The sequence below is a fragment of the Benincasa hispida genome, chromosome 6, assembly GCF_027475165.1.
Source record: "Benincasa hispida cultivar pf3 chromosome 6, pf3_genome.v1.1, whole genome shotgun sequence".
Taxonomy (NCBI): Eukaryota; Viridiplantae; Streptophyta; class Magnoliopsida; order Cucurbitales; family Cucurbitaceae; genus Benincasa; species Benincasa hispida.
The window spans coordinates 42,564,296-42,588,648 of NC_143483.1; positions in this window are offsets into that span (position 1 = coordinate 42,564,296).

Sequence of the window (24,353 nt, forward strand, 5' to 3'; positions counted from 1 at the left end):
ATCCCATCTATCTCTTTTACTAAGAGAATTATTACTTTTTTAAAGTTTAAGTTTCGTTTTTATTTATTTTTTTAAAAGAAGGTTTGGTACAGAAATAAGGAAGGAGTTTAGTTCGAACCTACCTCCTTTTCCTTTTTTGAATTTCGTTCTCATTCTTTGCTTGAGTTTGTTTATAAACAATGTAAGGATAGAGGCAGTTTGATGAGACTTCATCGGATGATTGCACTGAACAGGAGGGTAGTAGATTACATAAAATAAAGAATGCAATAAATTATAAATAAAAAAAGTAAATAAATTCGTGATTGCATCACAGACCCCATTTCATTTAAATTCGGTATAGATAAAAGATCTTGCTATGTTATACTATTCAATTCTCGACGATGAATCGATTTGATCGTTATGGGATCCCTTGTTTATTCTCGTAGTCTTAGGTTTTGTTCGTTAGTGAAAACGAGATGAAATGGAAATATTTCATACCTGATATCGACCTCTCTTTTCCCGGTGGGTGTGGTGGTAGGAAAAAGTCTCAGTATAGAGTACAGTAAGAAGAAAACTTGTTGAGATTCATATCGCTATACGGTTGGCAAAGCAAGGACGACTTCAAAACAAGTATACCATGCTTCGGTTAAAGACATTGGTCTTGTCTAATATATATGAGATATATGATTATATGACACCAGACCTCCCCCACCCCCTCTCCTAAAAGTCAAATATTCATATTTATACGTCTGACTCTTGATCTACAATGATGAATAGTTTGACAAAGGGCACCGGTTCGGAACAGTGTTAGTCACAATCTACCTTTCCCTTATTAGATTCAGATTCAACAAATACTTTTTTCACCCCTGAGACTCTCTCTTTTAGTGGAATTCTACGGGAACAGGTATTGGGGGGAACGTCTTCCGAGCAAACTAGCATCGATACTTTAACTGGCTTGAAAGCCTCCCAATAAAAGAAAAGAAATACGATGTGTGAATATCAACAACAAACTGACAATGAGAATCAAATTTAAGATTTATTGAAAATACATAGATTAAAATTGGACAATTGAAAATGTATTAATTAAAATTGAACAAACGTCAAAATATAGGATTGATATTGTAACTAAAATAATATGACTTTTAAACGAGATTATATAAGTCAAAAGGTTTTTTCCCCCTAAATTTGGGTTTGTGTCAAATTATTAGCCCCCAATAATTAAAGCAAAAAATCAATGTTAAAATACTATTTTTATCTATGTACTTTGGAGTTTGTACAATTTTAATCTTCATACTTTCAAATGTTCAATTTTAGTGTTTGTACTTTCGATAAATATGAATTGTTGATCTTGTAGCGGTTGAATAAAAAATAGCTCTGGTCTGGTAGTAGTGAGTGTAGCTTACTTTCCGTAGTGTGCTATTGATCTCGAGCTCTGGTAAGCCTTAAGGAAGCTAGAACTTCTCCAACTATGTAGTTCCTCAAAGTTATTTTCTTTTTCAAAATTGGTTCAATAATAATAATAATTTTCATGCAAAAAATATATTATGTGAGTATGTTTCCAAAATTATAGTAAAATGTTAATAAATAAATAAAAAAAATATTTGAAAAATTAAGAAATAAACTAGTAATAGCAATAGGGATTAAATTTAAGATTTATTAAAAGTATGTTGACTAAATTTGAACAAACTTTTATGTACAAAGACTAAAATGATATTTGAACTAGAAATCAATTATGCAACCAAAGTTTTTTTTTCTAGTCTAATAGAGATGAGAGATTCGAACCACAAATCTTTAAATTACTAACACGTACGTAGTTGAGTTATGTTCTTTTTGGTAGTTGAAATATTGTTTACTTACTACAAATTGGCAAAAGCTAGAATTAGAATGAAAATTTTGAAATCAATGTAAATGGAAAAATGCTACTCGTTTGATGTTGTTTGCTATGAGTCATCTACAAACGAAATTAGAAACTCAATGACGTTTAGCAAAAACCATTAAGAATCGAAATAAGTGAATCATACATGTTGCAATTATTTAGGTCCCGTTCGGTAACTATTTAGGTCCATTTGATAACTATTTTGGTTTTGTTTTGGTTTTTGAAAATGAAGCATATTTCTTTTTTATTTCTTACAATAATTAAATGTTTAGCCAAATTTCAAAAATAAAAATAATTTTTTAAAAGCTATTTTGTTTAGTTTTCAAATTTTGGCTTGTTTTTTTAAATAATTGGTAAAAAGTAACTAATAAAAAAAGAAATTTAGAGGTGAAAGCAGTGTCTATAATCTTAATTTTCAAAATCAGAAACAAAAAACAAAATGATTACAAAACAGATCCACTATTTTTTTTTTTAAAATTAAGCCTATTTCATCCACATTTCTTACAATGATTCGCATCTTTCTTAAGTATAATGGTTGAATTCTTAGCCAAATTTCAAAAATAAAAACAACTTTTTCAAGTTACATTTTTAGTTATCAAAATTTGGCTTAGTTTTTTAAACTATTGATGAAAAGTAGATAACAAAGAAAAAAAATTGAAGGTAAAAATAGTGTCTATAGATTTAATTTTTAAAAACAAAGACAAAAAAACAATTTGATTATCAAACGAGACCTAAACTACTTTTTTAATTTTTTATATATATTATCATCGAAAGGTCAAGACTGATTTGACCCTCCACCCTAAACGCAAAATTACAATGGCAATAAATTTACTTTTGTTTACTAATTTATTTAGAAACGAAAAACAACTAATTAAAATGAGATTAAATCGACTAACGAATATTCATATAGTTTTTAGGGTTGGTTGCAAGTATAATACTTTGGGCCAAAGGTAATTGTAGTTAAGAGTGAGCATGATATACCAAAAGTTGAGTCGACCCACCAAAGTCAATTGAATCGTTGGCAATCAGTCGGAGAATAGGAGGGGCTCGATCGGCGTCAGTTTGGAAAAAATTCAAACAACATTTTTTTTTTTAAAAAAATAAGAATTAAATCAACCAAAACCGACTAATCGGCGGCTGTTATGCACTCCTAGATGGTCGAAGTTGGTTTGAACATTTACTAAACCAACCATAGTCTGTTCGGTAGTAGTTTGATTGGAAAATCGACTTGCGAACGACTGCTACACATCCTTAATTGCAGATATAGCAAAATCCAAAAAAAAACTTGCAAATATAGCAAAATGAACTTGAGCCCATACAAAAAGTCAAAAAAAAAACCCACAATATGATCACAATCCATGACCCACGACCCATGATTTGCACATTTTTTAACCAACCTGCTTCTTCCTCGTTTATTCAATAGTCATAAATCAGTCGCTCAATTCCTCCGTTTCTTTAATAATCCAGGTCTACTAATAAATCAGTTGCTCGAAAGTTTATCTTTTGTTTCATTGATAGTCAGAAATCAATTGCTCTTAAGTTTTCCTTAATTGCAAGATATCAACAATCTAGTGATCTTCACATCCACAACTTCATCTTCGCAATATTCTTTCTAATTTTTTCATCACTGATTTCTTATTTCATCTTAATTTCTTTCTAAGGAAGTCGGTTAAACCGGATACTGATAATCATGAATCTTAATCATGACTTGTATTCATTTTCTATGAATATCCTCATGGAGTTGGTTTCAATATTCTTGAATATTTATAGGAGTTGTATGCATTTTCCTATATGGCTTGTGTGGTTATTTTGCGACGATGAAAATATGCTTCAAATCATAATCTATCGTAATTTCTTTTTTATTCTACTTGTTTTTTTACTCATTAATATGTTCCTTTCACGAATAGATGTACAACAACAAGAAAATAAGCTTCATCAAAGGAGAAACCTCTTCAAAAAAAAAAAAAGAAATAGAAGAAGAGTTAGGTATGATACAATGATGATAGACTCTCACCTGTATACTAATAAATCGTGATAAAATTATATAGAAGTATGTCATTGATAAAATTATAAATATATGCACTTCGATAGATTATGATCAATATATTTGTAGATCATGAAGTATATAGAAGGATGTCACTGATATAATGTGACGTCCCAAAATTTTAAGGTAGTTTCACAATTTGATTATCTTGAATTAATTGAGACTTTTATTTTTGATTTTTCAAGTTGGAATTTAATTTGGGTGGAGGAAAAAAATATAATTCAAATTTAATTGGTAAAGGATTTTGGAGACTTGAATTTAAGTTGATTCTTTTTGGAATTTGTTGGTTGAGAGATTTTACGGAGATCTTTTTTAAGGGAAAGGAAAAAGAGAATAGATATTATATATGTTTATTGGGGTCCCTCAAGAAGTGTGCCAAAGGAAAAAAGAAAAAAGAAAATTTCATCTTCTTCTTCCCCCTTCAGCTGCGCGACCCATCCCCTGGGTCTTTTCTTCAGCCGCCGCTCACCCGCCCGTTTCCGCCGTGACTCATCGCCTCCCCCCTGCTTGGTCCGTTGACGCCGCTGCTCGCTTATTCAGACCACGCGCCGTGATCGGATTCGATGTCGCCGCTCGAGCCAGTGTCTGCGCCTGCCCAGCCGCCTGATTTGTTCGTTTGCCGCCCGTTTTCATCGAAAATCACCGCCGCGCCTCGCCGTTGTTGGTCGTCGTGCGATTGAAGGTCTTGATTGGATTTTTCTTGAATCGGTTTGAATGTCCATGGAGTATTGGTCTAATTTAAGTCACACCCCTAATGTTTAAAGCTTAGATCGAGGTTTTAAGACGTTTAGCAACACTGTCCAGCAGCTTCTACGGTGGTTTTGGACGATTTCAGATACTTTATGTTTGGTTGTCTGTTCGGAAACTCCTGCTTTCTAAACCCATATTCTATTTTACAATAAACATGTCATCGAAGTCTTTTAGTGAAGGTGTTATTGAACATGCGAATGACACATTTTAGACTTTAAATCCAATAAACCATTAACTTTTTGTTATAACACGAATACTTGAACAAACATAAAAATAATACTAAGTTCGAGTAATAACTAAAACGGTCTAGATTAGATTGGACATCTTATGTTGGGGACATTATTAACACATCCACTATGGATGTGGATGTGATCCTGAATCGTGCGAGTGTGGCATCCTATGCAATGAGTGAGATTGATTAATCAATTCAATGACCAAGATAACTCAATTTGAGTGATAGATAGCTGGGACATATTATTGCAAGTTCGTTCGCTCATACTCGCTTCTAGGGCTAGCAGATAAATTGTTCCCTTAAATATCTTATTAAACAAGAGACCCCACCATTTCTTTGGCCAAAATGGTTAGACCATAAATATAATTACAGGGATAAAGGAGCAATAATCGGGCTCATGATCCATTAAGTCCTCATGCTAGTTCATGATGGACTAAACCTTAGGACAATGTGATGAGATAATTTGAAACATTCAAATTCAGTTCGGGGAATCATCTTAAATTATATGTGATATAATTGACATACTTATATAGTTTACTTGGAAGAGTTCAAAATATTTAAATATGATTTAAATATTTGAATGGGGATACATGTTCAGGATAAGTGTTTTATTAACTTAATATTTGATATTAAATTAAGGGAAATTCTTATCAATAGAAAAATCCTAAAAATATTTACACTTTATAGCAAAAGTTCTAGAAGTGTTTTGTATTTTTGAAACTTTTTAGTATAAATATTTTTAAATATTTTTTATTTTTAAAAAGTCCTCTTAAATTAATTAAATTATTTAATTATTTCTTTAAAATTAATTTTATTTGAAATCAATTATTTGAACTAATTTGATTTAAAATTTAAATGTATGAAATTCAAAATTTAAAAATTAAATTTCATTTTAAATTAATCTTATGAAATTAATTTAAAAAAGAAGAAAAATGGGTTAGTGGGTTTATCCCACTTTTTCACCTTAAAACACCTTTTAATTCCACTTAAGTTAATGGCGATTTGGTGTAAAATTTGGGTGATTTTCATTTTGCATGGTTTCTTCTTTAAATAGAAGAATAATCAACTGAATTTTTTTTCATGCAGTTTGAACATTTGAAGGTGATTTTGTTCATAACATTTCACACACCAAAAAATATCAACTCTCTCAAAATTTTCTTAAATCTCACCACAATTGGGATCCCACAATCCATTCTAATATCAGAGAATAACGGGAAGACTCTAGCGGTGGTCCACGACGAGTTTGTGTTCTGATTCGTGCAAAGGAGTTGTTGAATTTGGAGTTCTACAAAGGTTATGCTCCAAAAACCCTATATATTCGCTTATGGACATGCGTGCTTGATCTCTAAAATCAATATAGTTAGAGTGTTTAAGATCTTAATTGCTTCCATATGATAATTGTTAATACCAACAATTGGCATTAGAGCATGATTTAAGTACTAAATTTACGTTAATTTTAGCTTGATGGGTGTTTTTTATGAAATGAATGCAATTTGTTAAAATGGATATATTACAGTTTTGGCATTTATGTTACAATTGTTGTAGTTGACTCATTGTTTATGGGCCTTAATGTGCGAAAAAGGGTCTGTAAATTTGTTAGAGTAATTAAAGTTGAAATTAGGCTATAATTGGAGAAGATATGGAGCATGTGAAACAAGAAAATGAAGTTAGTTATGCTTATGTCAAGAGGCGCCGCGACGCTCTTCAACAGCGTCGTGACGTTGTTCTTCGTCCAACCAAAAAGGGCACGTGCATAAGGAGGCGTTGTTTTTCATCCAACCCAAAAGCGCGCATGCACGAGGATCTAGTTCAACCATTTCTAGTCCAGTTCAGCCAGTTTTAAGTCCTGGTGGTCTAGTTCGCCCTATTTGCAGCCTTGGAGGTCTGATTCAGCTGGTTTATGAGCGGTTCGGAGTAGTATGTGGATTATTATTGTAATAATTTAGGTATTTACTTGATTAGAATGCCAAAATTTGTCCGTTTCAGTGTGTGTTTAATTAGTTATGCATTATGAACGTATGTTTAAATTAAATAAATCTTGTTTGTGCATAAAGTATGCCATGTAGATTTAAAATCCCACCATAGGAAAGCATGTTGCATGCATTGAAAGTATGTTATAAATGTTATAATGTATAATATGTATGGTTAGGGTTTCATGACATTTGATATAAACTGTTATATTAAATTATGGAATGTTGATGTATGTTATAAATTTGTCTAAGTTATAATTGTTACAAAATGAATTAGACTTTTAAAATCTATAACAAAGATAAATGCATGTTCACTCAGGGTTGACAAATAATAACTTTTTTTAAATAGTTAAAATAGATAGCTATCTTGTAAAACTTTGATTACAAATTCACCCGAGCTAATCTTGTCTAAGGCTGGAGGTATTTAAGTTGATGGTTTACGAAACACCTGCTTTCTGGGGATTTAGTCGGTTCTTGAGTATTGTTAACCCGATTTTATGAATATATATGAGTGATGTGAGGTAATAAATTGGTTTATCATTTAGACATCATAGGTTAAATCCAAATATAAACGTTATACTTATATAAACACCTAGACGTTGGGATTGGTATCCTAATTCTCCCGATGGTCTCGTAGTTTGTAAACCTTTTGTACACACATTGTTATTAATAAAATAAATGTTATTTTATTTGCATTTACTCATATCCAATAAATTAAGATCCGTAGTTATTTCATATAACTTAAGCATGTACGTGAGATATACAAGTGGATCACGCCTTAAGTAATAACCTAAATGGTCTGTAGTATAAGGATAAAGGAGGGATACCTTATCCTGGTGACACTATGGATACGACCCGCTTTGTAGATATTAACAAGTGTTCTAAAGTGCTACAGATGGTCTAATCCTAACCATTCATGTGGAACACATGCGAACAGGGGTGTCCTATACAAAGAGTTTATATAAGACCGAACCACGAGATGATTAGCCTCTTTATATAACGTCGTTGATAATTGAGACTTACAGTTCACTAAAATGACCATACGTGACATGACCTTAATCCTGAGTGTTTTGGGAACTCATGTCTATGAGGGTGGTCCTTTGATTAGTATGGGTGAGAGTGACCAGATTGCCAACGCAATAAGCCTACCTTTTTGGGGATTCGTCTGATTGGAGAGTTGGGTGAAGGAACTCTTATTCAAGAGAATCCATGAGCGAAAGCAAGATCTTTCCAAGCCCATTATGACAGAATTAAAGACATTCACAAACACACAGAATAGTTTATGTTTCTTCTAAAAAATTACAACATGCTTTCATAATTAAATACAAAAGGAATGAGAGACTTACCTTTGAAGAACATTTCTTTTGAAGATCTCTCGCTCTCGTAAAGAACTGGATAGTAACCTCTCGCTGTCGCTATAATCATCTAGCCAATCTCTCGTTGTCGCTTAAATCACGAACAAACAACCCTTTAGACACAACTAGTCGACAACCTTGGTATTCTCGAAGTGAGAATCCAGGAGGTGTGGGCTTTATTGGATTTGGTAGAGGGATGGAGGAAAGCAACGATCGAACTATACGATCAAGCAAGTGGGAGAATGTACTGTCTATTGCATAGATTAAAATGCTTGATCGTTTAGTAAATCTCTCTGGGTACACGATCGTTTAGAAAAACACACTTAATCGTTTACACAATCGTTTAGTAAATCTCGTTTGGCATGCGATCGCTTAGTAAATCTCGCTGGATTGTCTACACGATCGTTTAGTAAAAGGCACTTTACACGATCATTTAGGCTCTCGCTTAGAAGGCTATCGTGTAGTCTCTAATCAGCTAAACGATTAGTAAAAGCACTTAATGAAACGATTACATTCAAAATGAAAACATTTTTCATTTTATCTTTCAGTTATGAAAACTGAACATAACCTCTCACTTGAGACACAGTTAAAGGAGAAACCACCCACAATTATCATATAATTATTTTAATTATAAATAAATAAAATAACTAACTTATCATATTATATTTATAACCTATAGTTTTAATATCACATCATATGTAACATTTAAACCATAATTTCGTTCTCCTTTATCTAATATAAATCACATTTATATCAAAATCCTCCAATTAATGTATCTCATACATTATATCAATTATATCACATATAATTAAACCAGTTTAATTATATCATATATAATCAAACTCCCTCTTGTTAATTTGAACACTTCAAACCAACTCAAAAACTGATTCTCAACTTGAATCCATTGAGCTACCAAAGGGACCTTATGGACCTGTAACTTGAAGCTTCAACGGTACGTGAATAGCTTACTAAACTCTTTAATCACGAGATCCACCATCCGTTAACTTTCGGACACTCCATTAAAGACCGACAATTGCACTCTTCTCACTACAAATATATTTCTGTATCCATTAGATATAACCAGTTAACAGTACAATAACCCTTCACAGATCGTTCGTAAGTACAGTTGGGTCAATTTACCGTTTTGCTCTTGTAGTTACATCTAACTCCTTAAGTACCACTGATTCCTCTAATGAACAATACATCATAGTCCTACTGTGAGTGGACACCTCTCAGGCCATGAGAAAGTGTGTGGCGCTATATCGTTCAAGCCTTGGAATCAAACCTTAAGGAAGCAATCTATCAACTTACCTCTACTTCGGGTAAGGAGTGAATTCCATCTTGTGTAGCTGAGTTCCCAGCTCCCCAATCAGACGGATCCCCAAAGTGGTAGGTTTGAGTCGACAATCTGGCCATTCGCACCCATGCAAATCAAAGAACCGCCCTCATAGGTAGGAGTTCCCAACTCACTTAGGATTAAGGTCATGTTACCTATGCTCATCCTAGTGAAATGAAAGTATCTGCCATGAACGACATTATATAACGAGGCTAAACACTTTGTGGTCTAGTCTTATACAAACTTCTTTGTATAAGACACCCTTACTTGTATGTCTCCACATGAATGATTAGGATCAGATCATCTGTTGCATGTCACAACACTTGTAACTATCTACAAAGCAGGTCGTATCCGTAGTGTCACCAGGATAAGGTTTTCCTCATATATTTATATACGACAGACCATTTAGGTTATCACTTAAGGCATGATCCACTTGTATGTCTTCACATACATTCTTAAGTTACAACGATAACCAGGAATTTTAGTTTATTGGTTTGTGGTAAATGCAAATAAAATATCTCATATTTCATAAAGGACAATGAAGAAAATATCTCATAATATTATTACATCACAAGTGTTTGTTCATACATGTGTTTACAAACTACAAAACCCTACGAGATTCAGGACATTAACCCCAACAATCTCCCACTTGTTCTAAAGCGAGTGGGTGTACAAGATAATGACAAGTACAAAATAATAAACTAGGGCAATAAGGCCCAATACAAAAATCTCCCACTTGCCTTAGTCTAGCTGCGGGCAGTCCCAGACCCATGCTCTGAAAGTGACCCCTTAAAAACTATAGTCGTGAGAGCCTTCGTAAACGGGTCAGCAACGTTGTGCTCTAAAGCGATCTTCGTGACTATCACGTCCCCTCGATGCCTTATATCGCATATAAGATGATACTTCCGCTTTATATGTTTGTCGCGCTCGTGACTTCTCGGATCCCTAGAGTTCGCCACAATACCACTATTATCACAATAAAGTATGATGGGCCTAGACATGTTTGGAATAACTTCTAGATCAGTCAGGAACATCCTGAGCCAAACGACCTTCTTAGCAGCTTCACAAGTCGCTACATACTCGACCTCCATCATGGAGTCAACGATGTACCCCTACACAGTGCTTCACCACACTACAGCTCATCCGTTAAGAGTGAACACTGAGCTTGAAGTGAATTTCCGAGAATCCTTGCCAGTCTGAAAGTCAAAGTCTGTGTATCCAATCAGGATCAAATCCTTAGATTCATACACGAGCATGTAGTCCCCCGTTCTTCGAAGATACTTGTGGATGTTCTTGACGTCGGTCCAGTGACCCTGTCTTAGATTAGACTGATATCTACTGACTATCCCCACAACGTAGCAGATGGGTCTAGTACACAACATCACATATATCAAACTGCCAACGACAGATGAATAGGGGACCCGTCTCATCTCCTCAACCTCTTGAGGTATCTTAGGACACTATTCCTTAGACAATGTAACTCCGTGCCGAAAATGAAGTAGACCTTTTTTGGAGTTCTGCATCGAATATTTGAGCAATATATTATCAGTGTATGATGCCTGAGACAATGTTAGCACTTTGTTCTTTCGATCCCTAAAGATTTGAATACTAAGAACAAATTAAGCCTCTCCCAAATCTTTCATTTCGAATTGGGTCGCTAGCCAGTTCTTAACTGATTTCAGTAAACCTACATCATTCCCAATAAGTAGGATATCATCTATATACAACACTAGGAAAACTACTGAACTGTTGATGATTTTCTTGTAGACACAAGGCTCATCAATGTTTTGGTCAAAGTTGTAAGATTTGATTGCAATATCAAATCTTATGTTCCAAGATCGAGACACTTGTTTCAGCCCATAAATGGACTGATTCAGTTTTCAAACTTTTTGCTTTTGACCTTGGGCTATGAATCTTTCGGACTGCACCATATAAATGGTCTCCTCAAGATTACCATCCAGAAAGGCAATCTTGAGATCCATTTGTCATATCTCATAGTCATAATATGAGGCAATGGACAGGAGGATGCAGATAGACTTCAACATGGCAACAGGCGAGAAAGTCTCCTCATAGTCAACTCCCTCCACCTGAGTATAACCCTTTGCCACAAGTCTAGACTTGAAGGTTTTCATCTTCCCATCAGCACCCCCTTTCCTTTTGTAGATCCATTTACAACCTATAGGTTTTACCCCATCAGGTTGATCTACAAGATCTCATACTGAGTTGAAGTACATTGACTCCATCTCGAGATCCAAGGCTTGACCCATTCATCCCGGTCAACATTCTCTATTGCCTTATGATAAGACAACGGATCCGCAACCTCATCATCGGCTACCATAGCTAGGATTGTTGGGGTTGATGCCCTAAAATCTCGTAGGGTCTTATAGTTTGTAAACACCTGTATGAACAAACGCTTGTGATGTAATAATGTGAGATATTTTGAGATATTTTATTTACATTTACCACGAACCAATAAACGAAGATCCCATGTTGTTGTTGTAACTCAAACATGTATGTGGAGACATACAAGTGGATCATACCTTAAGTGATAACCTAAATGGTCTATAGTATATGGATATAGGAGAGAAACCTCATCCTTGTGACACTACGGATACGATCCGCTTTGTAGATAGTTACAAGTGTTGTGACATGCTACATATGGTCTGATCCTGATTATTCATGTGAAGACATGCGAGTGGGGGTGTTCTATACAAAGGAGTTTGTATAAGACCGGACCACGAAGTGTTTAGTCTCGTTATTTAACGCCGTTCATGACAGAGACTTTCATTTCACTAGGATGACCATAGGTAACATGACCTTGATCCTGAATGAGTTGGGATCTCCTGTCTACGAGGGTGGTTCTTTGATTTGCATGGCTGCGAATGGCCAGATTTCCGACTCAAACCTACCACTTTGGGGATTCGTCTGATTGGGGAGCTTGGAACTCAGCTACACAAGATGAAATTCACTTCTTCCCCAAGCAAGGGTAAGTAGATAGATTGCTCCCTTAAGGGCTAATTCTGAGGCTTGAACGATGTGGCGCCACACACATTCTCATGGCCTGAGAGGTGTCCATGCATAGTAGAACTATGATATATTGTTCATTAGAGGAATCAATGGCACTTAAGAAGTTAGACGCAACTACAGGGGCAAAACGGTAAATTGGCTCAGTTGTACTTACAAGCAATCGGTGAAGGGTTATTGTACTATTGATTGATTATATCCGATGGACACAGAAATATATCTGTAGTGAGAAGAGTGCAGTTTCGGTCTTTAGTGGAGTACCCGACAGTTAACGAATGGTGAATCTCGTGATTAAAGAGTTCAGTCAGCTATTCACGTACCGTTGGAGCTTCAAGCTACAGGTCCATAAGGTCCCCTTGGTAGCTCAATGGATTCAAGTTGAGAATCAATTTTTGGATCAATTTGAAGTGTTCAAATTGACAAGAGGGAGTTTGATTATATATGATATGATTAAACTGGATCAATTATATACGATATAGTTGACATGATGTACGAGATACATTAATTGGTGGAAAATGATATAAATATGATCTATATCAAGTAAAAAAGAAAAGGACTATGGTTTAAATATTACATATGATATTAAAACTATAGGTTATAAATATAATATGATAAGTTAGTTATTATATTTATTTATAATTAAATATGAGATAATTGTGGGTAGTTTTTACTTTAACCGTGCGTGAAAGTGAGAGGTTTTATTCAATTTTCATAACTGAAGGATAAAATGAAAAATGTTTTCATTTTGGAAGAGAATCACATAATCGCATAATTAAGTACACAGCCTATCATTTAGCTCACGAGAGACTACACGACAGCTTCAAGTGTTTGTCTAAACGATCGTGTACACACGCCATTCTCTAAACGATCATGTAGCTTTTAACTAAACAATTATGTGGCAAGCGAGCTTCACTAAACGATCATGTAAACGATCACACCTAATTTCCTAAACGATCGTGTACCTACTGGAAATTTTACAAAACGATCAAGCACAAAGTCTATACGATAGGTACTACACTCTCCCACTTGCTTGGTCGTTGAGTTCAATCGTTGTTTCCTTCAAACCTCTACCAAATTCAACAAAGCCTACACCTCCTGGATTCTCACTCCGAGAACACCAAGGTTACTGAGTGGTTGGTGGTGTTCGAGAGGTTACTTGTTCGTGGAGAACGTTGTTCGTGATTGACTAGACGATCGTAGAGACAGTGAGAGGTTGCTGTTCCAGACTCCACGAGAGCGAGAGAAAGATAGAAGAAATGTTCTTAAAAAGGTAAGTCTCTCGTTCCCTTTGTATTTATTTATAAAAGCATGTCGTAATTTGTTAGATAATGCATAACTAATTTGTATGTTTGTGAATGCTTGTAATTCCGTCACAATGAATTTGGATCGATCATGCTTCCGCTCATGGGTTCTATTTGATAAAAGTTCCTTCAAAGATTTCCTTGAAACCCATATAGCGAACAAGTTGGTTCGCAACCCTCCCACTACGTCGAGGTTCCCTCAACTCTTGAGGTTGTTTATTTTGAGTTATGACAGTTTTAAACATCTTTATGTTAGGGAGGAAATTTGTTGCTAACGGCTTTAGCACATACAAATTATTTTTCAGTTTTGCTGAACAAATCTCAACACCATCTTTCAGAATAAACACTTTATTCACCAAAAAGTTGAGAGTGTATTTACATTCTATCAGACACTTTACAGAAATTAAGTTCCTTTTTAACTCAGGAACAACATTTACATCATTCAAAATGGTAAATTTATTTTGTAAAGTCAATTGGAGTCCTCCCACTGCCACAGCTGAGATGACGTGCCCGATGCCTACTCACATCGTCATTTCACTGGCCTCAAGCTTCCGCCAGAATCTAATCCCCTGAAAAGAAGAACAAACGTGATTAGTGGCCCTAAAGTCAATAGTCCTAGCATAATCATCATTCTCTACTAAACAAGTTTCAAAACTAGTAAATCATATTTACCTTGTTTTGTCTTGGCCTTAGACTTATTCTTCTCCTTTAAACAGTGAGGACAGTTCCGCTTCCAGTGCCCATCCTGGTTGCAATGGAAACACTTTCCTTTGTCAACTGGCGCTGGTCGCCTACCTCGCTGTGCGACAGGTTGTGGGTTAGCAGGTGTCTTCCCCTTCCCTTTACTACCCTTCTTCTTCTTCCACTTAGAAGTGTTAGAAGTAGAAGGTGCAAACTTTGTTCTTGAGGTCAAACCTCGATGAAACTTCTTTAATGATGAAGCAACATTTGCCCTATCAAACTTCTTCTCCTTACTTTTCAGTAAGGATTGGAATGTCTGCAACTCGTTGAGGAGAGTTGTAAAGGTATAGTCTACTTTGTTCAGCACAACATTGCTGACAAAGTGTAGGAAGCTATCTGACAACAAGTGTAGAATTATGCTAACCTGGCTGCCCTCATCGATACATGACCCATTCATCTCCGCCACATTGAAGTGGACCATCATGTTCAGAACGTGTTCACGAACAGATGTACCCTCCTCCATTTTGGAGTCGAAGATGCTTTTCAGAGCTTCATGTTTGAGCTGTCCAGACGGTTGTCCGAACATTCCTTGCAGGGACTTTATGATCTCACGCGCCGAGAACATAGGCTCATGCTTCTTGGCCAAAATATTGTTTAGACTGGCCGAGATGTAAGCTCGGGCATTCTTATTCACCCGTGTCTGTTGGGCATGATTCCCTAAAGTCTCGTGTCCTGTAGTTTGTAAACACATTTTGTACGAACGCTTATGATGTATAATATATGATATTTTCTTCATTTCTTGACTTTGCACATTGGATGTTTTATTTGCTTTACCACAAACTAATAAACTAAAATCTCTAGTTGTCTTTATGTAGCTTAAGCATGTATGTGGTGACATACAAGTGGATCATGTCTTAAGTGATAACCAAAATAGTCTGTAGTATATGGATACAGGAGGGAAACCTTATCCTGGTAATGCTACGGATACGGCCTGCTTTGTGGAACAAGTTACAAGTATTGTGACTTACTACAGATGGTCTGATCCTGATCATTCATGTGGGGACGTGTAAGCGGGGACGTCCTATCCAAAAGAGTTTGTATAAAACCTGACCAATAAATGTTAATGTCTCATTATATAACGCCATTCATTACAGAGACTTCACTTCACTAGGATGACCATAGGTAACATGACCTCAATCCTGAGTGGGTTGGGAATTCCTGCCATTGATGGCGGTCCTTTGATTTGCATGGGTGCGAGTGGCCAGGTCGCCGACTCAAACCTACCACATTGGGAATTCGTCTGATTTGGGAGTTAGGAACTCAGCTACACAAGATGGAATTCACTCATTTCCCGAAGCAGGGGTAAGTAGATAAATTGCTCCCTTAAGGGCTGATCCTGGGGCTTGAACGATGTGGCGCCATACACCTTCTCATGGCTTGAGTTCACACATAGTTGTTGGAACGTATTAGCATGCAGCGGAAGCGACAAAAAATGATAAGCACTCTAATTCATTAATTTTGGTAGAAACTAAAGCATGCTATGGCAGAAATGAATGAATTTCAAATCATACCTTTGTAGAACTTCTTCAAAGTTTGATTCCAACTACAATCTCTCTGAATTCTTATTGTAGACCACCTCAAGATCTTCCCTACGATCCTGGTGCTCTAAATTGAGTCGTGGGACTCAAAATAAGTCTGAATTAAGGGAATATGGAGATAAGCTCATAGCAGCAACCCAATGAAGAACTCATTCTTCTCACGAATTTTTCAACAAAATTCTATTGGTTGCATTGCCTCAAATTCACTCCAATCTCTTCAATATATTGTAGACCATCATGCAATGAGAATAATTGCATGAGATGCAGCTCATGCTTGGAGTAATTGAAGACTAAAAGATGTGGGTTTAGTGTGAGCAACTTGAAGAAGTAATGGAAAATGCCAACTTTCCATTTTGTGTTTTTTTTTCCCCGTCTTTTTCAACTTTTCATAAATTGATTTCATAAATCAATTTTATTTTATAAAATTGAAAATATTATTAATTTTACAAAATTAATTTTCTTAATAAAATTAATAAATAACTATTTAAACAATTTAAATAATTCTAAATAATAAATTAATTTTACATAATTCCATCTTCAAATATTTAAATCATATTTAAATATTAATTCTCCAATTTCGTTTAATTCTAATTTGAACGTTTTAAATTAACTTATCATGCTACTCTATAACTAATCCATTTATGAGCTTGTAGGGGGACCTCGCGGACCTACAGATCATCGACTCCAACGATTCGAGATTAATTGGCTAAACTCATTAGACCGAATTAACCCTCATTCGTTAACTAATGGGTCACTCCACTAAAGCTCATAGCTGAACTTCCCTCACTGTAGATATATTTTGTCCACTCGATATAACCATAATTAGTAAGTTAACCCTTCATAGGTTGTTCGTAATAACAGCTGGGTCAAATATCTGTTTTACCCTCGAAATTATCTCTTGTTCCTTAAGTCTCACTGATCCTCTAATGAACATTTAATTTGTGATCCAATCAACAAATCGAGTCCCTCTTGGGCCAATGAAAGGGTGATGCCTCTTGTACAAGACCCATAATCAACACTTAAAGGGAACAACCTCTATTCTAACCCTAATCGGGTAGGAGTGAATTCCATCTTGCAGAGCTATGTCCTCAACTATTCATCCGGTCTTATCCCCACAATGGGAGGCTTATTGAGCTGTGACGTTGAACTACTCTCAACGTTTGCAGATCAAAGGAAAATCCCGAACAAAAATGAGTTCATAGTTAGCTCAATATTAAGGTCAAACGACTACCATGCCGCAAAGCATCATCGCCTAAGCGATCGCTTAGCTAACGCCTCCATATCGTATACAAGAAATCATATAGGTAGTAACTAAACAATGAGGCTTGCTAACTACACGATTGTCTAGCGCGTACCTTTTACTAAATGATGAGCATTATATGCTCCCACTACAATCGTCTACCTCTAGCGCCTATGCGATCGGGCAACCAACGGTATGCGATAGAGTAAACGATTTACCCCATCGTTTAGTAAATACTACTCGATCGTTTAGAAAAATCTAAATAATCGCTTAGTTAAATCTCAACGATCGTTTACCTTAGGCTACATGATACGACCAACGTTTGGTTTTCTTCCTCGTTGAGAACCGCATCTTCATACTTCAAAACTTCATCATGAACGACTTGACTAACTCAAACTCTTTGAATTATAGACTCGATTGCAAGTTAATTACGCAAAAAAAATAAAAAATAAAAAAAATAGGGGCCCTTACAAATGAACACTTTATAATTTAAAGAAAGCTTTAACTAAAGGTAATTAAACTCGAAACATTCATCAACTCCATCCACAAAAGCACTTAACGATTAAATACAAATGCAGAAGCCCACCGTGATTGTAAAATGAAGTTCAACACAGACTTGAAATTTGGAATCTCAGAACAACCTGACTCTGATACCAATTAAAGGAAATCGATCACGAGAATTTCCATCAGCAGTAGAAAGATCATTCCAAATTACAATCATGTATGAACATTAGAATTACAGTCAAAACAGAAACAAACGGTTATGCATTCATTACAAAAATTACAACATGATAATAAAAAGAATCAAGGAGAAACTCTACGCACGTTGGTAGACTCATCGCCAATACTCCTTGATCACAAACGCTTGAACACAGCAACCTCGATCGCTTCAACAACACGACTGCTGCGCAACACGAACACCACAAACTCGAACTCAGTGATCGCCTCGGTCACGAACACCCCAATAGCATGAACGGCCTCCACAGAACCTTGATGGTGTTGAATTGAGTATGACACCACCAAGAAGGCTACCTTGGAATTCTCGGTGTGAGAATCCAAAGGGTGGTCTCTGTGTGGACTTGGTTTGAGGCAGAAGACGGAGGAATCAATAATCGTGTAAACGATTTAGAAAGTGGGAGATGGCTGAAATCTATCGTATAGATCGATGCCCAATCGTTTAGCAAGAGCTAAGCAATCGTTTAGCTCATCGCTTAGTTCCGTGTCTGTCGCTTACAAAACACTAAACGATCGTTTAGCTCGCTTCAAGTTGTCGTTTAGTAAATTCTATTTACTTGACAACTTCCGTGAGATTTTTTTTCTGAGAGAAAATCTCAAAATCAATTTTTGACAAAAACTTACTAAAATTAGGAAAACAATTTTCCTTTTATCTCACGGTTATCATAAAACCACCAATAACCTCCCACTCAATTGGTTATTAGAGAAAAAGATTTAATTATCCAATAATTAATATTATTATAAATATAAATGATAACCAACTTATCATACTATATTTATAACTTATAGTTTTAATATTTCATCTAATGAAATACATAAACCATAGTTATTTTTCTATTCCATGGTACTTAATGTAAATTTCATTTATATTAATCCTCTAGTAGATATATCTCATACATCATACCGATCATATCATAAATAATCGAATTACCTATTGTCAATTTGAACATTTCAAATCAACACCAAGAACTGATCCTCAATTGAATCCATTGAGCTACCAACGGGACCTTATGGACCCCTAGCTCGAAATTCCAACGGTACATGAATAACTTACTAAACTCTTTAGTCACGGGATCCACCATCCGTTAACTGTCGGGCACTCCACTAAAGATCGACAGCTGAACTCTCCTTACCACAAATATATCATGTGTCCATCTGAACCAATCAGTAGTGCAACAACCCTTCACAGATCACACGTAAGTATAGCTCGACCAATAACCGTTATGCCCCTGTAGTTACATCTAACCTTTTATGTACCACTGATCCCTCTAATGAACATAAATCATAGTCCTACTATGACTGAGTCCTCTCTTCCAAAGAGAAGTTGTGCCCACTATGTTCAAGCCCCAGAATTAGCCCTTAAGGGATCAATCTCTCTACTTATCCCTACTTCGGGAAAGGAGTGAATTCCATCTTGTGGATTAAGTTTCTAGCTCCCAGATCAGACAAGTCCTTAATAAGGTAGGCACGTTGAGTTGGTAATCTGGCCACTATCGCCCATACTAATCAAAGGGCCGCCCTCAAAGGCAGAAGCTCCCAAAACACTCAGGATTGAGGTCGTGTCACCTATGGTTGTTTAGGTGAGATGTAAGTTTCTAGTATGAACGACGTTATATATAGAGTCTAATCATCTCGTGGTCCGGTCTTATATAAACTCTTTGTATAGGACACCCCCGCTTGAATGTCTCTACATGAATCTTCATGATCTACCATCTATAGTAGTTTACAACACTTGCAAATCTCTACAAAGCGGGTCGTATCTGTAGTGTCACCAAGATCAGGTATCCCACCTTAGTCCTTATACTATAGACCTATTTAGGTTATCACTTAAGGCATGATCCACTAGTATATCACATATACATACTTAAGTTCACATAAGATAATCAAGGAGCTTTGTTTATTGGATATGAGTAAATTCCAAAATGAAATAACATTTATTTTATTCATCAAACAATGTGTAACATTACAAACAACGAGACTTCGGGAGAATTAGGACACCAATCCTAACACATTTGTCAAGGGTTATCGTAGTCATGATTGGTTATATCCGATGGACACAGAAATATATCTGTGGTAAGAAGAGTTCAGCTGTCGGTCTTTAGTAGAATGCCCGACAGTTAACAGATGGTGGATCTCGTGACTAAAGAGTTTAATAAGCTATTCACGTACCATTGGAGCTTTGAGCCATAGGTCCATAAGGTCCCCTTGGTAGCTTGGATACAAGTTGAGAATCAATTTTTGGGTTAGTTTGAAATGTTCAAATTGACAAGAAGGAGTTCGATTATATATGATATAATTGAATTGGTTAATTATATGTGATGATTGACTAAATGTATGAGATACATTAAATTGAAGGAAATCGGATATAGATATGATTTATATCAAGTAGAGGAGAAAACACTATGGTTGATATATGATATCAAACTATAGGTTATGAATATAATATGATTATATTTATTATTTTATTATTTGGACAGTTAAGGGATAATTGCCCATGTTTCCTTCGTAACTATACAATAGTGGGAAGTTCAATTTGGTTTTTAACTGAATAATAAAATGAAATTTGTTTTCATTTTGAAAAGATATTGAAAGAGATCGAAAATTAGCTCACAGAGTGTTTTGAGCACAAGTTTACTAGACGATCGCTTACACCCACGCGCGCTTCTCTAAACGATCGCTTACATTTTACTAAACGACCATTTAAGGCCCGAGCTTTACTAAACGATCGTATAGACGATCACCTAGCTTTTTCTATACAATCATGTACCTCGCCTAAACGATCAAGCATCTTTACTATACGATAGTTGTTGCCTTCTCCCACTTGCTTGATCGTTGTACACAATACCTTTTCCTCCTCCCCTCTACCAAATCCATACAGAGCTCACTCTTTGGATTCTCACTCCGAGAATACTAAGGGTTCCAAGTGGTGGTGTCGTTCCCTTTTTCTGATGTGCATGTGAAGCCATTAGTGGTAGACGACCGAGGTGTTGCTGAACGATAGCCTGCTGTTCTAGTGAGAGCGTAAGGAGCCCGTTCGTGGAGAGAGCGAGATTTGTTCTAAAGAAAGTCTTCAATTGGTAAGTCCTCGTTCTCTTGTTAATTAACTTAAAGCATGTTGGTAATTTAGTTGTTTGATGCATATCTATGTGTGTGAATGTATATGTAGAAATTCTATCACAATGAATTGGAAAGACATGTTTTCGCTCATAGGTACGCTCGTATAAGAGTTCATTCAGTGTCAATCTCTCATAAGCCTCATGTTTTCATATCTACTTTTTCATACATTTATTTCATGTCAAGGTTTGTCGCATCTCTACCATTCATGCATATTCTCATTGCGTTGTCTGATAGATAGGAGTAGGAGTAGGATTAACTTAGCAACATACCCTTTATTCTTTTATTCAACCACCGCATGCATATCACCGCAAACATATAGTTACAAGTCTCTGTGTTCGACCTCGGATTACCCGAGAAACTTGCGTTCATGTTATACTTCGCATTAACGCAAGAAAACTTGTGGCAGAACGCATGGTCATCGCATACATTCGTTAACGCAATTTTTATTCCAACACATGACCATCGATGCATGACTATCAACACATATCTTAGGAACATGCATCGCATAATGCGTCCACGGGATTTTAGTTGTCGAGTAAAAATTGTCTTCCAATGTCCCGTCACCAAGTTTTTAGGAGGGGCCCCGCTAAGGCTTACAGCTCTCCCATACTATCACCCTAGGGAGGATCCCAAAAAGGTCTACCTTGTAGCACCGTTCATATATCCTGATCATCGTGGGAAGGGCCCCGCCAAGGCTTACAGCTCTCCCATGCTATCACTCTAGGGAGGATCCCGATAAAGTCTATCTTGTAGTACTATTTGTGCATCCTGATCGTCATGGGAGGGGTCCTCGCCAAGGCTTACAGCTCTCCCATGTTATCACCTTACGGAAGATCCCGAAAAGGTCTACCTTGTAGCACTGTTTGGATATCTTGATCGTCGTGGAAGGGGCCCCGCTATGATATCACCCTAGGGAGGATCCCGATAAGGTCTGTCCTGTGGCACCTTCGTGCATCTTGATCGTCATAGGAGGGGCCCTGCCAAGGCTTACAGCTCTCTCATACTATCACCCTAGGGAGGATCTCAAAAAGGTCTACATTGTAGCACTGTTCGCATATCTTGATCGTCGTGGGAAGGGCTCCGCCAAGGCTTATAGCTCTTCTATGCTATCACCCTAGGGAGGATCCTGAAAAGGTCTGTCTTGTGGCACCGTTCGTGCATCCTGATCGTCATGGGAGCATCCTGATCGCCTTAGGGATAATTTGATTTTTTTTTCTTTGTTTTTTTAACCCTATGAAGCTTATTCCCCTATAACTCTTGTTCTTTTTCTTTTCTTTTTTTTTTTTTTTGCAGAACAATGGTTTACTTCACCGAGCACGTCTTATCTGATGAGAGGCACCTCGTGATTCTTAAAAACCGAAGTTAGCTCATGAAGGAAGGTCTCAACCTTTCTGTGGTAAAATCATTAGACGGTCCTTTCGCTGATCGCTAGCTAAGTTTAAATGATAACATGATCCTTTCCAAATTATCGAAAGAAGTACCCTTGACCTGAAGAGAGTGTGCATGGATCCTGCGGTCTTCTATTCATGAGAAACCCCTAACCCAGATCGAGTGCTAACTCTCGGACGTCGCATAATTGAGAGTCAGGTTCGTTGAACCGTTGTGACAAAAGTTCCTGGAGAATTCGGCTTCGTTGACTGTTACTGGGAGTGGCTTGAGGTTGTAGTAGGTCGAAACGAGTGATTCCTTCGTGACATTAATTTGCTTGGCGCAGTGATGGCCTCTCTGTACACATATGATCGCAATGGTGTCATAGTTCGAGCTTTCTGTTAAGCTTGATGCCCTTCAACCAAACTCTTCATACTGCGACGAGCAAAGTGGTAATTTCCTTATGGGACCTCTGGTTGTTTGGGGACCTTCCGATCAAATGAAGCATTTACGAAGAAGTGATTCCATCCCTCAAAGAGCTAACTGGTCACCGTGACAGAAAAAAGTACTTGTCGAAAAAGTGCGAACACCTTTAGCGTATTTTTTTTTTATAGTGTGCTCGTAGAGAGAAAATCACATGACTCCCACGAAGAAGATTCCTCAGTGTCTATCAGCTCATGGATCTCTTTTTGGTTCTTGGGGGCTCGCAAATATGACAAGCTCGTTACACGAAAGCAAAAGAAAGCCTCTCGGTCTTAGTCCACGCAAAATCCTTATGGTACGCAGATCGCGTTTCGAGATTGGTCGACAGGGAGAACATGCTATTCGCGGAGCTAGAGGTAGGAGACGAGTTGAAGGACAAAACCTATATGGCCTCCTTTCTATCTTGCTGGTTATGTCTTTTTGTATTTCCCCGAAGGGAGGTTATCTTTGCCCTGGGGTCTTTAGAATTGCAACTGTTTATAGTCTCGTTGTTCCGGTCCTGGCCAACATCTATCATGGCCTAGGGTTGATAGCAAAGACTTCGAACCCCATCTGGCGTATGGACTTTCACTTCCTCATGCATTATGTCCATGGATGGTTGGCCCATTACTTCGACACACATTACCCTGTTCCTGCATATGTTCGAGGTCCTAAGATGGCCCACTTTTCTGGTGAAGGTGGCTCGATTTACTTCGACGAGTACGAGGCATGGGAACTGATCCTTAGCGGCGCAAGTATTCAGTGGCATGAAAGCATTCACAATAGAGACCTACCTTTCCCAAAGTTCAGTTATTTTTCCATCATGCGATCAGGTTACTTATTCTCCCAGTGTAGGGATGTCCGAATTATAGAGTCATATAGTCCTTTTCGCTTCGATTGACAATTTGGCATCCATCAGAACATTCCAAATAATATAGGAAGAATACCCCCCCACCCCTACGCCGAAGAACGTTTTATATTACTGGAAAGTATGTATGAGACGCAAGCCCTTGTCTCAGGTATTCCTGTCGGCCCGTACATTGGATCTGCACACCATGTTACCCCGCAGTTCAAGGACTGGTGGTTAACGAAGCATGTGAACTACTTCGAAGAGAATCTTCATTTGTTAGTGACCAGTGTTATCCCTCCCCCAAGGGAAGCAGCTTCGCCTGACTGAGGGGGCGGAAGCGATCGCATAAAAAGACACTTCCAAACCGATTGAAGAGGATAGTCGAAGTAGTACCGACGACCATTATTGGAAGCGATGCTCCAAAAAACACAGGGC